General features: G+C 37.0%; 1 protein-coding gene across 8 annotated transcripts in view; it reads right to left on the minus strand.

The window, feature by feature from the left end:
- The window catches only part of LOC129719851 (basic helix-loop-helix neural transcription factor TAP), a 58,048-nt gene that overhangs the window by 7,866 nt on the left and 27,523 nt on the right, over nucleotides 1–22,659 (minus strand). The window contains exon 1 of one of the 8 annotated variants that reach the window (XM_055671263.1): nucleotides 17,623–17,671. The exons of the other annotated variants lie outside the window; for them this stretch is intronic. The gene's annotated coding sequence lies outside the window, so the exon portion shown is untranslated. Of the gene's footprint in view, nucleotides 1–17,622; nucleotides 17,672–22,659 lie in introns of those variants that run through there. 8 annotated transcript variants of the gene reach the window in all.

Below are 22,659 nucleotides of genomic sequence, written 5' to 3' on the forward strand. Positions count from 1 at the left end.
TTTGAACATAATTAGTGTCATACGAACGAGTCATCTCTCAAACTTACAAATAACAAACTTCATAAAAAATTGATATGTGGCTCAAAAGTTATGGAAAGAAAAGAAACTCAAAGACTATTAAAAACTATACCTGCTTTGAGCGATATATGTGGCCTTAACATAATTTAAATGTGGTATCGTACTATTTGAACGTTCCAAATTCATTGATTCTTTGCGATGTGTTCAAAGTCTGCAAATGCACGACGAATCGGTCATAGGATATGATCAAAGTCAAATAACAAAACGTTTGAAATGATTGGTTTTATCGAAATGACAACATCCTCGACTTTCGGCTTAACTACACATCGCCTCAATTCTGAATATATTCATATTGGGTGGTATTCGGTCATTTTCAGCCATTTTTCTGGCATCAATCTGACACCGGAAATACCCATTTTGGTAGGTGTTTAGTAATTATGGTTGTTTTCCAGAAACTAAAAATGGTCGTCTTTAAATACAAAAAGGTGTCCAGGGTCAATGTTTGGTTTCTGTGCATCATCTCGATTACGGAAATATCCATATGCAGTATTATTCGGTCATTTTCGACTGTTTCCTAGAAGTTGCCATTAAGTAATTCAAAATGGTGCCTGAGGTCAATTGTTATCTCATTGCATCATTCTTGTTCCAGAGATACTCATATGAGATGGTATTTGGTTATTTTAGGCTGTTTTTCACAAACCGGAAATCGCCATCTTGGATTTCAAAATGGTATTTAAGATAATTTCTGGCCTCTGAGCGTCATTCTGGTTGAATGTTTATAGAGGTAACAAATATGTCCATAATGGTACGACGCCCCTCTCTCTTCTGGAAACACATGTTCCTGGGAAACAGCCGAAAATGATCGAATAACACGCAATACCGGAAGTCACCATCTTAGAATTCAAAATGGTATTTGTGGTCGATTTCAGCTCCTGTGTATCATTCTAGATCCGGATATTATTAGGGTCGATCTGCTTAATATAGACCACTTCCTTTAGTTGACCACCTAAGCTCTTTCACCAAATGACACATTATAAATATACTTATTCTGATTGGTGCTTTGCCAATTTCAATAATTTTCTTCCCTAGAAATGTTGCAACAGACGTTTACTATCATATTCTTCATTAAAGCTGTAAAAAACATATTTTAACAACAGCTACCTGTTTGCCATGGTTCGTTAACGTTTTCATAAGAAATGGCTTCACCAAAAACTGTACTGGCATCACACTTTCCGAGTGAAAATTACCAGATTTTCGATGAACGGGTAGAATAATAGTGTCTTTAAAAAATATGCAAGAAATTTAACAATAAAAACACTCAAAATATTGAAAAAATTAGTGGTCCAATTAAGGGTGAAAAAAGTATGTTTTCCTTTATTCGACATGCTTCATTTCGAACAAAAGCTATCATCGAAGTAACGCAGCGAATCATAGTTACCATGGATGTGTTTTGATCGTGTTGTTGTAAAAAATTGCTGCTAAAATGGGAAAAACGCCGAAAACTGCTAGAGAATATAGTGAAGCTGCAGTTACTGAGTGTCTTCAAGCTATAAAAAGTGGTATGTCGACTAGAAAAGCTTGCAAGCGCTACAATGTTTCACGATCCATCGTAATGTTTCGTGCAAGCAGGAAGCGGTTAGGAAAAAATGCATGTTGCATATATAGCACTCCAACAATGTGATTAACTTAGGAGTTCTCCATTAACCACGTGGTCGTATATAAGGTTGGCAAATGACCATGGTCCATGCAAAACATTTAGAATTAATTTAGAGGATTGACTTACGAAGCCGGTAAAAAATGGCCACATGGTCTATGGATGATCCTTTATAATTCAAGGCAATTTGCGGCATAGTACAATTGTTCACAACTGAAACACCTGTTACACAGTAAATCAGAAAATTATTAAAGAAGACCTGGTCCAAATTAGGAAATTGTTGTGTTCCAAATTAGGAAACGGTGGCCCATTAAAGGAAACTGAAGCGATGATTTATTTCTTTAATTATAATAAAATAGAGGTATTATCTTGTTGTTTTCCATGCAGAAAAGATGGAAAACATGTTACTTCATGTTCATGCATAATGAAATACTTAATTCAGTTAAGATAATTACACTTTTTCTTGCAAAATACGCAGCTACGCTACTAAGTGGTCCACTAAAGGCAGTTATACCCTATATTGGGTGGAAATCGGCCTGAGGTCGAATCTGGAACATATTTGTTACTTCTAAAAACATACACCTGCCAAATTTGTTTCCATTTAGAGGGTTAGCTCTCGAGATGTGCAGAAATTTGTGTTTCATTTCTATGGAACCCCTCCTTTCCAGAAAAGGGAGTGGCGTCCAGTTATTATGGACATATTTGTTGCCTCTTAAAACATCCACATGCCAAATTCGGTTCAATTTGCTTGGTTTGTTCTTGAGATGTGCAGAAATTTATGTTTCATTAGTATGGGACCCCTCCCTTCCACAAGAGGGAGAGGTCTCAAACTATCACAGGAACCTTTATCGGCACCAAAAACCCCTACATTCAAATTTTCACGTCGATCGGTTCGATAGTTCTCGAGCCTATATGGATCAGACAGACAGACCAGACTGCATTTTTATATGTATAGATTACAATATCAATGTTTCAGAACCTAAAGAGGGAATATACAATTATAAATTATTAATAAAAGTTTGAATGAGGAAGTCTGGGTCTGACCGCTAGGAGGAATTATTTAGGTTTTATGGTGATAAAAACATACGGCAGTGTTTTCATAAGTAACGCAGTCTTGTGCCAATGAAGATTCGTAGTCAACCACGTGGTGGCTTCCATGCGGCTACTACACACTACAACCTTAACCGGCAAATCGAAACGTTTGCTGCTACCGCACTACTGCTGAGATGTGTAACCAAACGGCAAGTGATTTGTTTAAGCCGAAAGCAAATTCGGAAAGCCAGTTGCTACTGGCGCAATCCGCAACGCTACTGTTTATATAGAACCGTCCAGAAGAATGTAATTAGTTTGACCAGAAACAGGCTCTTTTATAGCCCAAAAAGTTCATTCCCGGCTAACTAGTTATACTATTCGTAATTTTCGTTTCAGCAGGGCTTGACAATAGTCAATAGTAGAATAGTTCGCATAACACTGGTAAACACAGGTGTGGCCCTATAGCTCAAACTAAAATAGGGTAATCGTTCAATTATTCATCTCAACAGCTTGGTGCACCTATATTCATCTTATTTCTCTCATTTGTCCAATTTACCGTCAAATTTCTACAAATTTTTAAAGTAAATTTGTTTGCTTCTCGATTTTCTCAAGTGGCTGAAAGTTTTACGTTAAAAGTATGGTAAAATTTGACGATAAATTGATCAAAAGGCGTGATGAGATGAATATAGGTACTGAGATGAATATAGGAGCGGTTACCCTAAATGAAAGATAATTGGGTTTTAGCCATTTCTGTGGATTTTGGTGCCCCTAGCCACTAACATTTTTTCAGAGACTTAAATGAGCTGTAAGCATAACGTTGAAGCGAACTCGACGAGCAATTACTATGCGAACTCTCACGTAAGTTGACGCGATTTGGGAATGGCTAGGGGCACCAAAATTTACAGGAATGGTTAAAACGCTATAATCTTTCTAGGGCAGCTATCTCGAGCCAGCACTTTTTTCGCTTTTGTCAACCAGTGTAACCGAACGAATGCTTTCTGCATTTGAGCGGATGCGTGTATAATCTTTCAATCGATTTCTGCAAGAATTAAGGGGTAATATCTACCAAAAATTTTTTTTATTGGCTTAAATCATGCTAAAACTATCCTATAATAAAAATCTACATCGACCAAGTACTGATCTAAACTCCAAATTCGTTTAAATCAATTTTTACCAAACAACTTTCAGGCTCCAAAAAAACATTTTTCGTTTATTTTAGGGATGCTCGTTTTTGTTTTTAACTTCGAGGCTTTGTGAACTAGAAGAAGTTACCTATGATCGATATCGTGTTTCAAATTTGTAATATAGAAGTCGATGTATCAAGTTTCGACCGTTACAGCGTCTCTACAGCACGTGTTTACTCACAAATTCCATTTGTTTAGTATTGCGATTCTTAAGATTTATAGCATTTTGAAACTTTAAACGCGTTTTTCTCAAAACCATGTTTTCAAAATCGGCGAGCAGTAACGTGTGAGGAAAAAAATCCGAACAACTTTTGAATTGGTCTACGATTTGGAAGTGCTGCACAAATCGAAAAATCCTTTTCTACAAAATGAAGATCCACTTTTATATAACTGGTAACACGACTAGTCGATTCTGTCAAGTGACGATTAGTTGGGAAAAAAGGCGTGGTCGGAAGAAGATCGTCGTAAATTGATTTGCAATTTTTGTGAGCGAAATGAAAAAAAATCTTAAAGTGAAGTGTGCCACTATTCTAAAGATCTTGGATATAGATAAAAACAGTTATATACATTATTGACAAACTCTTCGAGGATGAAAATACCTTCAAATAAAAATCTGGTTCCGGACGAAAATGCACTTTGCGAGAGTGCAAAATTCGAGCGAAATTAAGGGCGGAAACGACTGGTCGGTCGGCGTAATCATATCGTGAGCTGGGCAATAAATATTCGATTGATTCAAAAACGGTGAACAAGTATCTGCATGAAATAGGCTTAAAACTTCAAATATAAGTACCATAAAAATTACAAAGTAGTGTTTTGGCTAGACCTTGCATTGGCAAACTATGGTAATGCAACTTTAGCGAATTTGCGGCAAGGCAATATCGGGTTTATTCCGAAAGGAAACAATCCTCAAAATGTGCCACAGCTGCAGTCTATTGAAACTTTCTGAGCAAATTTGAAGCGAATGGTCTACCATAAAGGTTACAGAGCAAAAAGCGTCGATTGTTTGATAGAAAAATCAAGAAGGAGCTCAAAACAATTGAAACATCCGGAATTCAGGAAGCGATAAAGCAAGTACCCCAGAGGATCAGGAAATCAGTGCGATGTGGAGCTGAGTTTTTTCTATGAGGTTTGTAAATGAGTTACATTAGTTGAATGAACAAACAAGTATAGAAAAATAAGTTGCGCAAAATTTTAATTTGGAATTGAAAGTTTGTTAGGATTTTTTTCCTCATACGTTAGAACTGAAAAAGTTTACATCCGATTGACTTAAAATTTTAACTGTAGCTTCTTCATTAGACTATCTAGTGAAGTACACACGATTTTAGCGATTGATTAACAACAACTAAAGTTATAAACAATCAAAGTCAATTTTTTTGTCGAAACAGAACTTTTTTTTTCAAACCGTTGCCATTTTGCGAAGAAAAATTCTAAAAATATAATCATGTGTACTTCACTAGCGACAGTTATGTAGATAATGAAAAAAAATTTGTTTTGGTTATAGGTGGAGTTGGGCACGACTTCTACTGCTCGCCGCGGAAAAACTTTTAAAAAAGCGGTTCACGGCAATCGCTGCATAGCCGCCATTTTGTAACAAAAATAGAAATAAAAATATTTTTTCTATTCTGCAAGAGTAGCTCAATCCAATGATATATTATTTACATACCTTACATCTCGAATGTTCTGTAAAAAAATTCATGAAAAAAGCCTTGTTTTTTAAGCATTTGGTAGATATTACCCCTTAAGAAAATCCGTTGAAAACAAACCGACTTATAAGCATTTAAGAAGAAACAAATTTCTTCCTCTTTCCGCCTATAGATATTCATTTTACACCCTTATTGAGTGGGCTAAAGAAAGATATTATTCTAAGTCAAAAATTTGGCTTTATTTCACCACCCTGAACTTTTATTCAAATTTTTTGTTGAAATTTCCAATTTTCTTTTTAAAAAACATCATTTGCAGACAGTTTTTCTATACAACCGACGGTTTCTAACCTACAATGCTTTGTAGAAAATCTACACCACAATACAATCGCCCTGTTAGAAAATTACTTGAGTCTGAAAAATTCTTCCACCAGCGGAAAACACTTAGTTTGCTAAGCGAAATACGTGAGCAAAGTTTCATTCAAAAAAAAATGGTCGACGTTGGACGATAGGCCATTATGGCCATGGTTTCGTTCTATATTTAAAATGTATAAAAATTTGTTCTTCTGGGAAAATTAGAAATAAATTTAACTCCATCCTACTACAAAAGTTGCCAAATGATATAAATTTTGCAGGCTTAAAATTAAAAATAAAACAAGGAATGCTATTTTTTAAAAATTTATTTTAAAAACTTTATATCACTATTGAAAAAAAAGTTTTTTCAACGAATATTTTTCCAAATTTAAAAACCCATATTATACTATTCGTTCATGTGCAGTGAAATTACAGTTGTTGAAATACAATTTTTTTAAAATTGCTGTTACGCCCTTCCAAAAAATAATAATTCCGAGCAGTTCCACAAAAAATGCCCCAGATTTATAATTTTTTTATTTGTCCTATTTGACTTGGCTGAAACTTTGCATAGACGATTCTATGCGCAAAATATGCCATTTTGTGCTATTGGTTTAAATTTTTGGAATACGACTCATTTTTGCCAAGCTATTTAAAAATGCTATTTTGGTTAGGTATTAATGATTACAAATATTTTTAGGGCCAAAACGGTTTGTTTGATCGGTGTGCCGTTTTCGGCAAAGTTGTAGCTAATAATTGTGTCTTTCCGACTTTGGATTTATATAATGTCTTCAGCAAAGTTGATGACAGTATGCTTTTCGTTATAGAAAAATACACACCATAAGAAGAAATTATTTAAAATTATAACTTTTTTTAGTTTTTATCTCTTCAAGTTCGAACAAGCATCAATGTTTAGCTAACATTTTGTAGATTTTCTAAAAAAAGCAGATCTAAAAAAAGTGAAATTGTTTTTTTTAGGTTTTTCTTTTCATAAGAAATAGTTTTCCTTTTTCTTTCTCCATGATCATTGTTTAGCTAACATTTTGCAGTTTTTTCAAAAACAAATATTTTTCAAAAATGAGTTTTTTTAGATCATTAATTTTAAATTTGTTATTTGATTATATTGTCGTTTAATTTTTAAAAGATTGGTCAAAATTAAGAGAAACACACAGGGATAAAGAGACCTTATATAAACCTTCCATTTTAACTTATGTTCTTCACTAGTATTAACATATCCTCAGAAAGATGATGATTTTAGTGTTTTTGTCTTTCTGAATCATAAATTTTACCACAAGGAACTTTATGAATGCTGTCTTTTGCGAAATATTTCAAATTGACCACAATGACCGTGATTTTGTGGGATGCAAACATAAAATATGTTTCATACATGTAAATGGTGCATTTACTTTTTGAAAAAGAAATATCTCGGAGTTTTAAATATGAATGACCCAAAGCCACAAACTACTCCAGTATCCTACAGTTATCAGAAAGAAAAGTTTTCTAGAATTTGAGCAGACTTCACAAATCTTTTCAGTACTTGAGTATCAGAGCTGCTGTAAAAAAATATCGTATAACTTTCCCATGGGAAATTTGTTACCAGATTTCAAGTGTCACACGTGCAAAGAGGAGAGTATTCATATCCATCATAATTGTCCTACTTGTTATTATCTGACGACTGAAAAAAACCACCAGACTAATTGTGATAAAAGGCACTGATTCGTTATCCACGTGTCTCCGGCAACTTTTCATTGGCTTACATGTCATCCGATACCAAGAATCCCAAATCCGGTTCCCACAGTGACACGTGACTCTAATTTCACACCATGCACTATCAACACTCCATTAAATGTCTATTAAACCGGAAGATCATCTTCATTCCTTCATTCGCTCAAAGTCCGAAAGTGCGCATACTCCCTCTTAACGCCGCACTCCAAGCCGACGCCTCCAGCACGGAATTTGTTATTCTTTTCCCTTTTTAATGGCTGCCACGCGACTTCAACGCACTTGAAGCTGGTCAACCAACATCGGTTACGGGGCACGTGTCTTGAAGGCGATTGGCGTGATATCTAACCGGCTGTTATTGTTTTCACTTTTTAACCATCATCATTATCATTCTGGTCGGTGTTGATTGAGAATTCATTATTCTATTAGCCACTGAGCGCCACGTGGCAAGGCAAACGCAGCACTTGTGAGATACTGTTGCGTTTGCCTAACGGTTCGCTTCCGTTCTTCCGGTTGCTCCGTCCTGGCTGTTGCATTCGTATGCTGCCAGCAGCCGGATTGGTTTAAGGCGACAGGCGCACTTAATTGAGTTGTAAAAGAGCGTGAAATTTTCATTTCGATACGGTTTTGTATTGGTCCTTTCCTGCAGTAGGGACGATGCATATTTAGACTTGGGTGTTTATGTTTGCTCTAGCAGGAGCTGATGATGTAACCAGGCGCGGTAATTAGATTAGGTTTTCGAATAACTGAGAGAGGATACTGCGTTTTGGAAATTTTTTGCCTGGTTTCAGGATATGAATTCCTTTGAGTTTTTTTTTTTTGCTCATTATTTAAATATATTTTACTAGAACATTTACTTTTATACATAGAATGTTTTATTATACTGAACTATTATTATAAAATAAATTTTCGAGAAAAATTTAATCCACCAAATGTTATGCTATTGCTCCGATTCTGATCAGGAAGCATGGTGCTTTCCGATTTAATTTTCTAATTGTGCCCAGCAAACCACTAAGCAGATGAAAGGATACACGCTTGTTGAGGTAATTTATTCATCACCGCTACATCCCTACACGTTGGAAGGAACATTCGGAATGCAATAAAGGAAAGTAGCTGAACCAATTTCACGCCAAATCTGTTTGGAGAGATTTCCGCGTTTATGCACGTTTCGAAATGCAGTCTGAAGCGAAGAGAAAACGAACGACAAATTGAGTAAAAGAAAGACGACCATTCGTCACGAGGATATTGGTTACTAAGGGAGTTCTGCCGTTATATTTGGCTCGAGGCGCTTTTGGTTGAGAAACAAATTTGTCCTGGTAAGAGCAAATATCCGTCGGAAATCAAACAGGAGGTTGCGTGCTCGAAATCGAACGCAGAACCAAACATGAATGCAAACACACGTGGGTAATTATGTATACCTTATAGCTGTCACGCCGTTCGTAAATCCCTTTCAAGCCTGTCCTGCACCCTGATTTCGACGAGGAGACGAACTAACGAGGGATGCAATTGCCTTCGGCCATTAAAAGCTAATATTATAGAATTTATTTCCAAATCAAATAAGCTAATGCGTACCTATTTGTTTATCTTGTTCATCTCCGCTGTAACGGTAGTTCCCTATGTCACTTTTTTTAGCCGTCGCAGTGGCTAGATGATTGAGGATTCTTCCGCCGTCGAACGTTCCCGTCGTGGTTCATAATATATTTGCTTAGAGGCAGGATCGCACATCACGTAAAACGATTTATCGTTTGTTCAAAATTACCAGCAGCGCTGCGTTTCGTTAGAGTGTGTTTGATGATTGGATTAGTGGTCATGGCGTTCTAATGAAAACCAAACGCCACAGGCATGCAATGTAGAAGCTGTGATCGTATAATATCTACGCTTTGTAATGTAGTTATAAGAGAGCTAATCACAGTAAACACTCGTCATTTTAGTTTCGGCATCACTGATAAAAATTGTTATTGACTTATATCAACTCTGGTAGACATCATTCAGTTAACTAGCTAATTAAAGACGCCAATATTCATTTAAAGGTGATCATTGAAATGAAAATCAGCCCAGAAAAACTTGGAACTATCAGGGAATTTGATTTTATCTGGAAAACCCTGAAAATGTCAGGAAATTTACAAAACAATAAGCGAATTTTGCTTTTTAAATAGAATTTATTTCGCAATTTTAAAAATGGATTCAATCGGAATATAAAAAAGCTTTCGCAAAGAAAAACTGGTTAAATCCGTAAAGGTAGGCATGCAACAACATCAGTATTTAAATACTAATAAATATCAAACCCGACGATCTCTAGTAAAGAGATAGTCAGCCTTAATAATTGCACTGCCTTGGTATTGTCATGCTCGCCTCCGCTCACAACTGAATGAACTAGCAGGAAGATGCCAACTTGTGCGATCGGTTTGCACTGCGAAAATATAGTTTTACTTACAAATATACAGTCGAATTTCGATTTTATCACGGTCGAAAAAACATCCTCCCGTAAATCCAACGAAGCTGTGGACTTTATGAAATGATAAATTTTAGTATTTTTCGTTAAATTTCACTGCTATGCAACAAAAAACACTAAACTCCATTATTTTCTCGAATCCAAAGTTTCGCTAGATTTACCGGAAAGTGTTTTTGTGGCCGTGATAAAATCGAAATTCCACTGTATCTGTAAGAATGTCCGGCCATATCCATGTGCTTGGAAATGTTTCGTCTGCGTAAGAGAAATGATCGAAATGTATAGAAAAAGTATAAAGATATTCGACCTTCCCCTTTCTTAATCAAATAATAAAATATGGTGATATTTATGATTTTATAAATCTTTTATATTCAACATATCTTGGTTATTGCATTTCAGTTATATGAAAGCTATCAGCAATTAAATTATGACCCACTCAACTTCGGATATTATTTGTTTTATTTTCTGCAGAATTTAACCCAGTATAAGTAAAAATCCTAGAAAAAAGGCCCGACGAAGAGATAGAAGCGTTTTACGCGCAGCTGAAGATAATCTACGACAGTTGCTGACATCGAAACATCCAGGTTGTCATCGTGAACATGAGCACTTAGATAAGAAGGGAAGAGATGTACCAACCAATAATCGACCCACACAGCCTGCACACCGAGATGAACGACAATGGTTAGCAATGCAATAACTTTGCAGCTTCCCGAGGGCAGGTAGTCCGAAGTACCTTCTTTTCCGCGAAAACATGCACAAAACCACTTGGAGATCACTTAACCAACAAACTACCATTCTTCTCATACATCACCAACGTATGCACCAATCGTAGAGCGGATACCCACGGCAGAAGGGCTTGGCGCATCGCCTCTTTAGGACGGCTAGTGCAGGATTCGCATGGCTAACATCAAGCCGGCAACGATGATACATGGACACGGTGCTCCCACAGACCGTTATTATAAAAAAAATGCACCAAAGAATCTGAGTACACCATTCGATTCGTTCTGACGTCCAGAATCTATTGTCAAAATTTCAAAATCATCGTACGGTACATTTTTGAGTAATGCCCTTTTGAAGGTCGTTAAGTTAAAAAAAGTGATGTTAAAACGACGAAATACTCAATGTAAAGCACGTTTTTCAGCCACAGTTTTATGAAACAACTTCCAAAATAGTTTCCACACATTTCGAGTATTATATTTCAAGACATTTACAATTGGTGGAAAGATTTATTTGAAAATCCCACAGTACACAGTGGTCTAAATTCGAAAAATCGTGATCGTTCTAGATTTGACTATGTAAAAATGATTTTTTGTACTCAATGTCTTCAGTAAAATTGTTTCATAGAACAAGGCCTTACTTTTGGCGTTTTTGGTTTTTCGATCAATCCACCTAACAGTTAGATAAAAAAAATATTTTTTCTAATTTTCAATGTACCGGATTGCTTCCTTCAGCAAAGTTATGGAAAATTTTAAAAGAATAACAATTACTGAATACTGCGATGTCCTATCTGTACGTTGAACACGACAAAATAGAGTTTTTGTGGAACACCCCTCCTTAAAATCAGTTTTTTGTCTATAATTTCGTCTGTGATGGTCAAAACAATGCAAAATGTTCTAAGAATTTATGCATTCAACTAAGTTTTCCTCAAGACTTTGTAAAATTTATTGTTTTGACAATCACAGAAAAAATTATGGACAAAAAACAGATTTTAAGGAGGGGTGTTCCACAAAAAACTCTATTTTGTCGTGTTAAACGTAGAGAAAGGACATCGCAGTATTCAGCAATTGTTTTTCTTTTAAAATTTTCCACAACTTTGCTGAAGGAAGCAATCCGGTGTATTGAAAATTAGAAAAAATATTTTTTTTATCTAACTGTTAGGTGGATTGATCGAAAAACCAAAAACGCCAAAAGTAAGGCCTTGTTCTATGAAACAATTTTGCTGAAGACATTGAGTATATAAAATCAATTTTTCACATTTAAATCTAGAACGATCACGATTTTTCGAATTTAGACCACTGTGCACTGTGGGATTTTCGAATAAATCTTTCCACCAATTGTAAATGTCTTGAAATACAATACTTGAAATGTGTGAAAACTATTTTGGATGTTGTTTAATAAAATTGTGGCTGAAAAACGTGCTTCACATTGAGTATTTTGTCGTTTCAATATCACTTTTTTGTACTTAACGGCCTTCAAAAGGGCATTACTCAAAAATGTACCGTACGATGATTTTGAAATTTCGACAAGAGATTCTGGACGTCATAACGAATCGAATGGTGTACTCAGATTCTTTGGTGCATTTTTTTTATAATAACGGTCTGTGGGAGCACCGTGTGGAATGAGCGGACCGACCGGCAGAAACGACTGTTGTGAAAGGAAATGCGAGGCAACGGTGAACGAGAAGAACCAGGCCAGTGCAAGTCTACGAAGGAGAATAAGGTCAAATACTACCGGGCACGGAACGACATGGTCACGATTCTCAGATGAAAGAAGCGCCAGCAAGAGGATCGTGAACAAGAGAAACTCGATCAACTGTTGCGATACACGGAAGTTCTATGAGAAGGGTTAAACAGTCATGCTGCAAGAGGATGCCAGCGAGATGGTTGACAGGTGGAAGGAGTTGGACATCTAAACAGAACAGGAGCTTACTTAGGAGCACCAGCAGCAGATGACCAAGTACCAGCCTCCGATGTTTATCAAGTTCGTTGTGAGAATAAGAAACTGAAGAGCAACAAAGACGGATTGCCGAGCATGGTAGAGGGGCGCTGGCTAGGTGGAAAAGTTGCCAGACGAGTGGATGGAGGCTGTCGTCTACAAGCTGGACTACCGCAACTATCGCGGTATTTCGGTCATCAACGCCGCCTGGAAAATACTCTTGCATATCCTGTTCCTTCGTCTATCACCTTCAACCATTAGGCTCGTGAGCCAGTACCAAACGAATTTTATGGAAGCCCACGCCACCACAAACCAGAACTTTTCGATTCGACAGACCTCACAGCAATGTCGATACAAGGTGCCAATACGTCACATCTTTATTGACTTCGAGGCGGCCAACCGAGAACAGCTATGGCAGATCATGGACCACATCGGATTCCCAGATAATCTAACGCGTTTCGGAGCTACTGTCGAGCCCCTGTGAATCGCGCGGAGGGTTAAGACAAGGTGATGGACTTTCCTGTTTGCGGAGGGCTGGCATCGACGAATTCATTTATTTATTTGTGGTCACTGGTGACCTCCGACAATACTACCAGCAAAGACACTTGAAGACGCTTTGTTCGAATCGATCATGCCAACGCCCGATGTTGTTGCTGTGTAAACCCCAAATAAGACCGGTAGTCCTCTACGGAATCAAAACAACAACGCTTCTCGCGGGGGACTCACATGCCTGGAAAACTGGCAACACACAGTCTAGAATCGAGCAACATGGCGACAACTTCTTGAGTCAAGGTTGTTAATCGATAACTTATCGTAAACGCTGATAACGATACTGTCTGCTATCGTTATCGACGATGACGCTAACGTCTTCAGACATTAGCGTCATTGCCAAGGACGATAGCTACTGGACGGTATCGAATCAATAACGTCTGAAAAACGAATTCGCAGTTTGTTTTTACTCCGACTGCTGTCTTGGATAGCAACACACACAAACCTGCATTTGGTTCAATAGCAACGGATAGGTTCGTTGCTATTGCATTGCCAAACTTATGAATTCGTTGCTACTCGAGAATTTTTCCTTCTTTGAGTTGTTATTTTCCAAAAGTAAATAGCAACGCTCGGTGCGGTTATTTCGTTGGTTATCAAGCCAGCTTTAGCAACCGAAATATAGGCACTAGTGCATTTGCTCTGATAGACGTTAGTGAGCTGATAACGTCAGGTAAATATCGTTATCGTCGATAACGTTAATGTTTGAAGACGCAATCGTCATCGTCGATAACGATAGCAGACGTTATCGGTATCGACGATGACGATTATCGACGATAATTTATCGTATTAACAAGCCTGTTCTTGACACAACACGAGCCAGCACGGTTCACGTCTGATTGATGAGGTAAATATTTAGAGAGAAGAACAATTTTTGTTATGAACATTTTCGTTTTTTAATAAAAAAAATAGACCATCGCACGGTGACGTCACGCACCAGAGTTTGACAGCTACTGATAACTTTGTTTACCTTCGGGTGATGCAGTTTTGTTCTCAATTATAGCAGATGATTTCAATTCTGATCAAAATACCTTTTAAATGTTGTGCGTAAGGTGCCAGTACACTAAGAACAATTATAAATTGGGCAGCATTTCCACTACGCACACGATTGCGAGAAAAAGCACAAAATCCAAAACGTAAACAAAGTTACCATTACCTGTCAGATAAATGAGGTTAAAAAGATTTAGTGAGATAGTCTATAGATCATTTTATGGGCTATATAAGACAGCGTAGTAATATTTTTGACGAGGGACTACGTCTTTGTTTTCTATACTGGGATGCATTTTGTAAAATTGGAAACAAAATTGGCGAATGTTGCGTCAGATTTCAAACGATAATAACAGTATAACCACATGATGGATAACAATAACCAATTGAATAGATGAAATTTTGGACAATTTTGTTGTATTTTGTTAACACCAACCATTCCAATTGATATTCTCTGTATCAATACCGAAAACAAAATTGACAGAGTCTCCCCGTCCCAATAGGTCAAATAAAGTTTGCTACCATGAACTTAGATTAATTTGATGTCTCGAAAGTAAAGGGTTTTAGAGAAGTTTGAACCAACCCTCTTTCTGGAACAAATTCGAAAACTGCTGGTAGAGCGTACAAAAACTGATGCCTTGAAGAAAACATACTGGTAAAAGTAACAGTACCGTTCAGTATATTATGTGGAGCAGAGCATCGCTAATAACTCGTCGTCTATCATTGCAGTGGTACACACCTTCTATTCGTGTGCAATGAAGGAAAAACTTCAATGCTGCTGCTGATGGTGATTGAAAGTTTATCTCATGAATATGGTTACCATATAAGCCATGAATTACTCAATAAGAATTGAATATTTTTTTGCAACGGTTATAAGTTATAAATTATTTTTATTTCATTTTACCTTAGATATTCATTAAATAATCGTGACCGGCATAATATCGAAAGAGTTATCTCCTAATAATACAAATTTATAGAAGCGCCAGCGAACGCTTGTGAAAAAACTTTAAACAAATAAAAATAATTTACCTGTGTATATTAGTTTTCTTCGTAATACAGTGAAAGTAATTGTTGCAAATGAAAAAAAAAACAAAATGAATCTTTTCAAACCTTAACTTCGTTGTTATTGTTGATTGCTACGGTTTTTTGTTGGAACATGTTGAGAATTTTTTTAACATATTCTCTTATGTTTTGCTATCAGTTCGAAATCATATTCAGAGTGAGATTCATATAATAAATTTGATTTGAGTTAAATAAGACAAAACCATCAATTATAGTAATGTAGGTATTGTTGGATTTGGTTTTTGAGGAAATAGAGTAAATTCTGATTCAGACACATTACGAGAAATTATTGGTGCTTCCTCAACAATAACGATACGCTTGTGCCTTGTCAAATAAATGTTGTTTGCACAAAAAAAAACACTGCAGGTACAATATCGCTCAGTGCAAACGAAATTCTTTCGAGTGTTGTTAAGTATATTTCTAAGAAAAATTTGAGGGAAGGCTGAGAATGAAAATATCTAATCCACTGAACAATCGAATTGATTCTGTCTTCGGACACTGTAACCTTTGCAACTAAAAATCCCTCCAACACTGTAAGAAGTCCCACGTCACCATTTCATACAACCCTAGGGCTGTACACCTTGTAGTATTTATTTCTGCTCTGTTTTAGTGTAACAGCGTCAACACGAAGACCTGCTACTGGTACATATTTATTATTAAACACATAAAAAAACCCAACAGTTGTGAAGTCTAAATTATTATCATCTAGTAGTCTGTAACCATACTCTTCAAACTAACATTATGATTTGATATACATTATCGGTGCGTATTTTTATCTATTGATGTTTACTGCCGTTTTTGCATAACGGAAAAGTAAATCACTCAAAGACAGAAAATAATAGATAAAAAGTTAATCAGGACTGCTGAAAACAACAATGTTGATAGACTGGGTGGTTTTATAGACACAGGAATCAAAGAACCATCCGATTTTCCATGTTGTAAACAATCAATCATATATAATGCATGACACATTTTCCACACCACACTGGTGGGAGAAGAATGTTGTTTTGTCATGTCTGACGATGGTTCAATAACAGTACGCCGAAACGTCATGTAAAACAAACATAGTGTGTATATTTCACCAAGAAAGATCAACCATCCAAAGACAATAAAATTATACGGTGACAAAAGCCTCAAATAAGAGAATAAAATTCATCCAGCGATATCAACGCCTAACATCACCAACGTGCGAGATTTCAAAAGTATTATCATATATAACGATGTTTTCATTATTTGTAAAGAGTGGTCAGTTGATGGTTATTTATACAATTTTGCGTCATTCGAAGTTAGTGACACTAAGTTTGACTATTCGGTACATAATGTCGATGATTTTGATGAACCTCCCATACATGTTCATAGAATGAAGAAAAAAAGACAAATGATTAGATTGAAAAAATATTTTAAATAATTTAATGTCAAGTAAATAACGATAAAATGATGCAAGATGATAATAATAGAACTGAAGAATTGTTTGAGGTAAATAATTGATAAAGTTATAATCTACCTATAATTGTAACAATAAGACCAGAAGAATATTGTATTATTAAAATTTATGTTTATAATGAATAGATATTATACCCTTCAATCAGTGTTATTCAAATCAATATTAAAATGTTCACAGCAAGTAGAAAAAAAAAACAAAATAAATTGTTGAACTGGACCCTAAAATGGCAAAAATTATCATTGCTACCATTTTGGAGATCAGCTTGACCCGATTGGATAGGTGGTTTTCAAATTATCACGATATTTTTCTGTGTGCATTGCCAAAATCACTGGAGATTGAGTATGCAATTCTACGGATGAATACTAGGCACTTTTTTATTTCTTTACATAAATTACGTAACGCATGCGGGATGGGGAGGAGGTTTAGTGTGCGTTGCTTATTGTTACATAGGGTAGAGGAGGAGAAGGGGGGAGGGGGGGGGGTAGTAGAGATAGTTACGTAACTGTGATGCCTGCTTAAGATTGAAAATTTGGAGGGGGAGGGGCAGGATGTTCGACGTTACGTAATTTAAAGCAGGGAGTCATATCGAACGTTACTTATTGTTACATACAGAGGAGGAGGTCTGAAATCTAGATTTTTGGCGTAACGTAAATCGTGTGCGACATCTAAGGGGGCTTTCTGCCACAGGCTGGTTTGCCACCGCTACCGGGACGAACTACAGCTCTAAGTTAGTTCGCAAAAAACACACCTAACTACAATATGTTCAAAATATATGTGAACCACTTCTAATCCTCAACCACAATCGACTCCTACCGAGAAGACATTATCTTGCGTACCCTAGAGTAACTTGCTATTGTGTCATGTATTACAGTATTTACCTTAACCGGGGTACCAACGTTTAAACCAATAGAGATATATGAATTTTCACGTTCACTGTTGCGTGTCACAGATGGAACTGAAGTTTGATTTTATAGTGTGATAAGTTAAACGTTACTTCCGCATACACGTTTCCACCCTCGCTAATGGTAAAAAAGACTGACAGGGCACAGCGGTGGGGCAATAATTAGAACACGAGTATCTAGCAGCTGCATTTGCATTTCTGAATGGGCAAGTATCAACAACCCAAGCAAAAAAGTTAACGATTTCCCACATTATCCATTCAGCAGCGGGACCACACCGAGCAGTTGACTGTTTCCGGCAGTTACCTGTCGCCTGGCCAGGTCCGGCAAAATTAATTACCGGCCTCAATCAGTGTTTTATTATGCACTATCCTGGACGTTACCCCATGCGCAGCACGTGGAATTTCTTCTTTAGGATACACGCTTGATGCCTAGAGGGAAAAGGCGAGCGCAAAATTGTTAACGGCGACAGATGCGCAGAAGTTAACAAAAGCGATTTTGGTTGCGTGTTTTTTATAATGCCCTTTTTTCGAAAATCGTACGCCGAAATAATGCGGAAAATTGTCGGTTCGATTTTTTTGTATTGGGAAACATAGTTAATCGGTACTTAATGAGTAGGGGAATTTTATTGGTTCTTGACAACAGAAGGCTTTCGATATTATTTATGTTATATAGAATTGCATTGCAATATTCAAGTTTGAATATTCCAATAATAACACAAACTCCACAATTATAATATTTTCTAAGTCTCTACTTGTACATTCTGGCTTACTGTATTTGGCATTTCCGAAAATCAAACACCATTAATTTCTAATGAATTTATTCCCCTTGTGTCGAAACTAGAGGGTGATTTTTTTTTTTTGGAAATTCCTGATTGACAAAACCGATTTATCGGATTTCACGTTTGTCAACGACCGTTATAATCTGCGAATTCGGATGATTTTGACACGGCTTCAGTGTTTGTTGTACAGCTTATTGGTCACGCTAGATCTGCGTAAATGACTGCCATGCATTTACAGAACAAGCAGCAATCTATTAGGAAAATTGGTGTTTGCACCCGCAGGGGCAATCAGCATAAATCCGACTGTTTGGCAGATCATGCCACTTTTTTTCAATCCGAAAAAAATCGAAACGGATAATACATTTTTGCGGTTGATAGAGAAATATTTTCATATTAACAAGTTAGCCTCATGAACAAATTACAATTATAAATCATCAGGTTGGACTGCTATCGTATAGCATGATTTAAATTGATCTCTATCCGTATTTGTAACAGTCTAATGTAACGTATCTAATGAAGATAAACCTTACTAGCAAAGAAACTAATTAAAGGTCGACTGAGGTTGTTTTTCGAAACACCAGGCAGAGGAAAGCTGCCAATCTTGCTAGTGGTTTATGTGAAAAATTAACCACCATGACTTGGCTTTCAATTTCGCTGTGTGGTGGCGGGGTTACTTTTTCCAAAAGCAGAGGCTAAAATATTGAATTACTTGTGCGCTGCAAGAAAAAGAGAACATATATTTCACCATCAATGAAACGTCCAATGGGGTGCACCAGGATGCTTTTACAGAAACCGTGATTAATTCAAATAGGTACTTTGGGTTTTCCACCCCTAGCATGCAGGAACGGCAACGACCAGCGCGGGTGCATTTATTTTTTGTATTCATCTGCGTAGTCAACGCGAATGTATGGTTGGTCGTGTCTGCCCTAGCTAGAGTAGGAAACAGAACAAATTATAAGCGCTGTTGCGTCGAGGTCATACAGTAGTAATTTATATTCAAACAGTTTATTTTAGCAATAAAAGTGAATGTTCAAGGCTTGATAATGTGCTTTTGTGCTGGAGAAGTCCGATAAGGCCGGTTCATTGCAGTTGTGTTGGTGTCGACTATGCAACGATTACTGAAATTTAGCAATTCAGGAAAAAATTCCATTTTTATCTAAAATTCACGGAGCCGTAGCAACTCCATTTGGCATGCTTGGGTTAACGAAATTCTGGTCAATTTATTTCTTTTTGAATTAATTTGAAGTAATATATTCGGCTTAAACATATAATAGCTAATAATTGATTTTATTCAGATTTTTTTTTGTAATTTTCTAGTTCTCTCGCGTATCTCGTATCACTTATGTACACGAGAAAGAAACAATACAAACGCGTGGAGGAGCAAACCTCTCCTTCCCTAGCCCCTAAGTAGCTAAAATTCTGAAATCACAACCGTTGAATGAATGTTTGGTGATTGACTATCAAATATATCATGTGTTAATCTTAGCAACAGTTAGAATAAAAGCCAGAAATAAAGAGTAGCCTTCTTGTTTTTCTTCTTCTTGGAGGTGCTCCCGCAATCGGAACTTGACCTACTGTATTATTAGATTTCGCTACCAACTGTTAGTAGTGTACAAGACAATTTCGTGGCTAGCGCTACGATCCTACTGACTCTCCCAGTCTTTCCCGGGTCGGGATTAGAACATATGACGACTTGCTTGTTAGATCAGCATCGTAGCTTAAGACCAGCTAGGAGTGATAAAAAAATTGTGTTCCTTATCACAAGAAGTGAAAATATAAAAAAATCGAGCTCACTAGCAACAAGGACCTTTTCGATTAAACGTCATACTGTAGAACAGCCAATAGGGTAAGAAATTTTCCTATGATTGTAACGTAACAAGCAGAATTTATTTAGATCTTGGTTAGGGATACCATCCGTCCTGATTTAGCAGGACATGTCCTGATTTTGAAGTCCTATTTGGGCGTCCTGATTTATTTTTAATATTTTAGCATTTGTCCTGATTTTCTTGAGATATTTAACTTTCTGGTGTGGCAATGAGCAGAATTTTTGAAAATTGCTCAATAAGTGTTTTCGATTCCAGGTCACAACGCTCACTGCGATCGAATTTTTTCATTGGTTGAATCTCACTAGAGTAATAAGACGAATTTCTCACGCGTTGACCGTTACAATTAAGCATCTGGCATTTGTTAAGTTTAAGTTGAAACATTTTACGTGTGTTTAATTTTTAAAGTATCTACTAATGCGTAATAATTCAAAGTGGTTTGATGAAAGTGGATCGTCAGAGATACACTCAGATTTTTTACTAGGTATTTTTCTATACGGATTTTCGGATTAACGGTTTTTTCACGCGGATTTTTAAATCGAAAGAAATTCAAAATACGCGTTTTTATACGCGGAATTTTTTATTAACTCGTTTTCCGCGAGGTACGTATCCTCGCGTAAACAAACTGAGTAAATCAAATATTACGAGTTAAATTTGCTCATACTTCGAAGAATAGAATAACTTAGACAAATTTGGGCCCAGAAAAGGTGTCCTGATTTCTATCTTCGACCAGGTGGTATCCCTAATCTTGGTGAACGGTTATGACAACAGCAATAATTATTATTTTATTTCGGCCGCTTTCTACTCCTGGTATGGTTCTGGTGTTTAATCGTGATATGATTCAAAACTAGAAATCTAGAGTGCCTGTATTACTAGAGCCAAGGTAACACTGAACTTTTCTCCACACAGATTTACCTTCACTCTAGAGTGCCTGTATATTACTAGAGTGGCGACAGCTGTCAAAATTAGAATAAAATTATCTGTCAGTGCAATTACATTCGAGTAAATAACCTATTAAACTCGTGCGGAAGAAAGAGAAAGGTGTTCAGTGTTAGCAGTGTTACCAGCATTACCTTGGATTACATGACTCCACTCTAGTAATATGCCGAAAGAGTACTCGACTGTGTTTATATTCCCAAACTCTTTGAGGGAATTGTTTTGTTTATAGATTACTCAATGAATACAATGGATAATGGGAACCATGTCGAAGCTCTCTATACAGACATAAGCAGAGCATTTAATGATATTTAAAAATTAATGCTACTTTTTAAACTACAAAAAGTTGTATTTGAGTCTGGTAGCTTGAATCATTAGTCATCTCCCAGATGGTCTCGAGGTACGATGCTGGCCTAACAAGCCAGTCGTCGTAGGTTCGAGTCTCGGCTCTGGAGAGACTGTTAGTGTCAGTAGGATCGTAGCGCTAGCCCAGCAATTGTCCTGTACACTAAACAGTCGGCTGCGAAGTCTGTGTATAAATAAACAGAAGGTCATATTCCGAATCGGAATGTAGCACCAAGGCTTTGCTTTGCTTTAGCTTGAATCATATTTAACAAACAGGCATCAAATAATAAAACTGTATAGAAAGAAATCAAATCCCATTCAAGTTACTTTAGGTGTCCCCCAAGGCTCCCACTTATGACCACTTCTTTATTTTGTACGCAAACGACATTTCCTTCATCCTCAAAAATGGTAATAAAAAACCAAAAAGACCATTTATTTCAGAATGATATCTACACATTTTACATCTGGCGTAAGAAAAGCCTATTGGAGTTAAATGGAAATAATACTATCATACACAAGGCAAATAGCATGTTAGAGTTTATTGAATGCCTATGCTACAATTGTTAAGACCCGTACACCTTTAAAACTTTTTATATTGCTGGAAAGGACCTGAGCGAGCAGTGGAAGCACATCCATGATGCGGTCAGCGGAACAGCGCGAGAAGTGATAGGCATGACAACGGGAACCACGCGTAGTGGGTTGCTCGATGCTGAGTGTCTAGAGGTGACGGAAGCGAAGAACCGGCCTACGCTAACACGTTAGTAGCAGCTAATCGTGTGACGCCTCAGATGCGGTGGAAATACCGGAAGGCAAGAGCTGCTGAAAAGAGGCTTCACCGCCGTAAGAAAAGTGAGCACTACGATTGCGTCCTCTCGGAGGCGGAGAGTAGCTTCACCAGGCACGACACGAGGAGCTTCTATATAAAGATTAATGGAATCAGGAATTGGACCGTGCCAGTACCTGCCATGTATAATGACAGGAAGGGGAACCTGATTACCCAAAAATCGCAGGTGGCCAGGCGCTGGAAGCAGCATTTTGAAGTAGTGATAAACGGTGAGAAAGGTAGGAGAGTCGTCGAGGAAAACAGAATAGAAATTGGAAGGACGGACAAGCTGTAAAGCCACCAACATT

Source organism: Wyeomyia smithii, chromosome 2, assembly GCF_029784165.1.
Source record: "Wyeomyia smithii strain HCP4-BCI-WySm-NY-G18 chromosome 2, ASM2978416v1, whole genome shotgun sequence".
Taxonomy (NCBI): Eukaryota; Metazoa; Arthropoda; class Insecta; order Diptera; family Culicidae; genus Wyeomyia; species Wyeomyia smithii.